This window comes from Podarcis gaigeae (genome assembly GCF_964106915.1).
Source record: "Podarcis gaigeae genome assembly, chromosome: 6".
In the NCBI taxonomy this organism is placed as follows: Eukaryota; Metazoa; Chordata; class Lepidosauria; order Squamata; family Lacertidae; genus Podarcis; species Podarcis gaigeae.
In genome coordinates, this window is record NC_139682.1 from 98,343,282 (window position 1) to 98,346,900 (window position 3,619).

The window sequence follows — 3,619 nt, forward strand, 5'->3', positions numbered from 1 at the left end:
CCATCTGGGGAAGGGAGAGACCTTGTCCGCGTTCAAGGGCACGTTCCAGGTGGGGAAGGGGTGTTTGCACCAGTGGAGCAGGTGAGACGGGTGCAGCCCAGGGAGAGAGGCTGGCTGAGACGGAGGTGTACCTCCGCACTCGTCCCATAGGAACCTGGAGGGCTGTGGTTGGGCGCCAGGCCTGACACTTCCCACACCAGCCATGGACTATGAGGCAAGGGCACTATTCCTAGGAACAGCCTGAAAAGCAAAAGGAGAGAAGTCAGTGTGCAAATGGGGAAAACTTGGTTTGCACCAAAGAGGTTCATTAAGCGCAGTCCTAGTAATGAGGATTGCAATTAGAAATTGTTGCTTTACAACAAATAGGATGAAATAAAATCATCATACACAGAGATTAATTTCCCATGAAATCATGAGAGCTGAAATTAAAATGTAGCAAAAGAGGATTGAATGGTGATAATTGGATAGCAAGTGCCAGTCAGGAGCCTGCGGCTATTTTATGGTTAAGCTGGAAAATGGGGTGCTTTGAATATACACACATTCACATATATACTGCTGTGAAATGCACCACACCATAGAATCATAGAATAGAATCATAGAATCATAGAGTTGGAAGAGACCACAAGGGCCATCGAGTCCAACCCCCTGCCAAGCAGGAAACACCATCAGAGCACTCCTGACATATGGTTGTCAAGCCTCTGCTTAAAGACCTCCAAAGAAGGAGACTCCACCACACTCCTTGGCAGCAAATTCCACTGTCAAACAGCTCTTACTGTCAGGAAGTTCTTCCTAATGTTTAGGTGGAATCTTCTTTCTTGTAGTTTGGATCCATTGCTCCGTGTCCGCTTCTCTGGAGCAGCAGAAAACAACCTTTCTCCCTTCTCTATGTGACATCCTTTTATATATTTGAACATGGCTATCATATCACCCCTTAACCTCCTCTTCTCCAGGCTAAACATGCCCAGCTCCCTTAGCCATTCCTCATAAGGCATCGTTTCCAGGCCTTTGACCATTTTGGTTGCCCTCCTCTGGACACGTTCCAGTTTGTCAGTGTCCTTGAACTGTGGTGCCCAGAACTGGACACAGTACTCTAGGTGAGGTCTGACCAGAGCAGAATACAGTGGCACTATTACTTCCCTTGATCTAGATGCAATACTCCTATTGATGCAGCCCAGAATTGCATTGGCTTTTTTAGCTGCTGCGTCACACTGTTGGCTCATGTCAAGTTTGTGGTCAACCAAGACTCCTAGATCCTTTTCACATGTACTGTTCTCAAGCCAGATGTCACCCAGCTTGTATTTGTGCCTCTCTTTTTTTTTTTTTGTCCAAGTGCAATACTTTACATTTCTCCCTATTAAAATTCATCTTGTTTGTTTTGGCCCAGTTCTCTAATCTGTCAAGGTCGTTTTGAAGTGTGATCCTGTCCTCTGGGGTGTTAGCCACCCCTCCCAGTTTGGTGTCATCTGCAAATTTGATCAGGATGCCCTTGAGTCCATCATCCAAGTCGTTGATAAAGATGTTGAATAAGACCGGGCCCAAGACAGAACCCTGTGGCACCCCACTAGTCACTCCTCTCCAGGATGAAGAGGAACCATTGATGAGCACCCTTTGGGTTCGGTCAGTCAGCCAGTTACAAATCCACTGAGTGGTAGCATAGTCAAGACCGCATTTTACGAGCTTCTTTACAAGAATATCATGGGGCACCTTGTCAAATGCCTTGCTGAAATCAAGGTAGGCTACATCCACTGCATTCCCTTCATCTACCAGGCTTGTAATTCTATCAAAAAACGAAATCAGGTTAGTCTGACATGACTTATTTTTCAGAAATCCATGCTGACTATTGGTGATCACAGCATTCCTTTCTAGGTGCTCACAGACTGTTTGCTTAATGATCTGCTCCAGAATCTTCCCTGGTATTGATGTCAGACTGACTGGGCGGTAATTATTTGGGTCCTCTCTTTTCCCCTTTTTGAAAATAGGGACAACATTTGCCCTCCTCCAGTCTGCCGGGACTTCGCCTGTTCTCCAGGAATTCTCAAAGATGACTGCCAGTGGTTCTGAGATCACATCTGCCAGTTCTTTTAATACTCTTGGATGCAGTTCATCTGGCCCTGGAGACTTGAATACATCTAAACTAGCCAAGTATTCTTGTACTATCTCCTTAGTTATTCTGGGCTGTGTTTCCTCTGCTGAATCATTTGCTCCAAATTCTTCAGGTCGGGCATTGTTTTCTTTATCGGAGAAGACTGAGGCAAAGAAGGCATTGAGGAGTTCAGCCCTTTCTGTGTCCCCTGTTTGCATTTCACCATCTTCTCCTCCAATTTTGGCATGCTTGACAAATTTCATGTAACAACAGCAGAAATACATGGCAGCTACTATGTGATATACTTCTCAGTGTGAAATAATCTATGACAGCAACAATGGTGAATTTCTACACACCTAATTATGTGGGGGTGCAGTTAAAGGAAGTTAGATTGCTAAATTCTGTCTATTTTACATATTATTGTCTTCAGCTGTCTACTGAACCATTACAATAACTTTAAAAAAAACAGGAATTGATCATACTGGAGCTTGTTCAACAGCAGTAAAACACATTCCTTTTGTTTTACAAAAAAAGTGACTGAGTGATTAATAATTGGGGCCCTTTAGTCCCCCACCATCATTCAAGGCAGGAGGCTTAACCCTCCTTGCCAATATTTTCTTAGATAGGAAATTTAAGATATTGGGCAACAGCTAACTCCCATGGTGCTGAGAGCTGATTCTTTCCCTGAAAATTGGGGTTTAATCACATCTTATCAACTGAGTGTTAACTCTGAGCTTTGCTAACATCTTTATAAACATTGATAAGGCAGAAGTTGCAATGCTCAACCACCTGAGCTCATGAGGGATAGCAGAGCAAGCAAATTAAATATTGCAGCCAAATGTAAGTGTAATTAAATGCAGCCTACCTTCTTGGGAGGGACAATTGCTTGCTGTGTGCTTGGTAGTCCACACTTGTCAGTGATGGTGCTTTCCTGAACAGATTGCAAGACTTCCACAGAGACAAGCCCTAGGAGGAATGGGGGACGCCAGCTGTCCTGATGTCCACTGAAAGTCTAATTCTGCCAAGAATGGAAGTGACCAATATTGCCTCACCTTGAAAACACCTTCATCTCATGGAAGGGTGAGGGGGAATGAGGGGATCTGGTGTCAGGGATTCATCCTGGCCAGCAGGGAAGAGTCCTCACCCCCACCCCCTCTATCCATTCTGCCTCACCCCACCAATCCCCAGGATGTTGTGGGGTCTGGAAACCAAGTCCTGTGCAGAGCAGCTGAAAGAGCTGGGATGAGGATGGAGGAGGAGCTGCCTGGAGAGCCATCCTTGGGTGTACTTAATGCGGGTCTTTGATTTATTGTGTTTGCCCTCAAGCAAATGTGTTGTAAAAAGTGGGATGATACAAATACATATATCACACTATTCTGCTCCCAAAGGAGCTGATTGAGAAGCCAACTCTTGCCAGAGAGCTCTCCCATCCATCTCCTTCTGCCGTGTCTTGGGGTCCTCCACATTTTGAGAAAATATAGTGGAAGTGGACGAAACATCAAATGCACATGACAGTGTTTAGGCACTAGGTTGAAA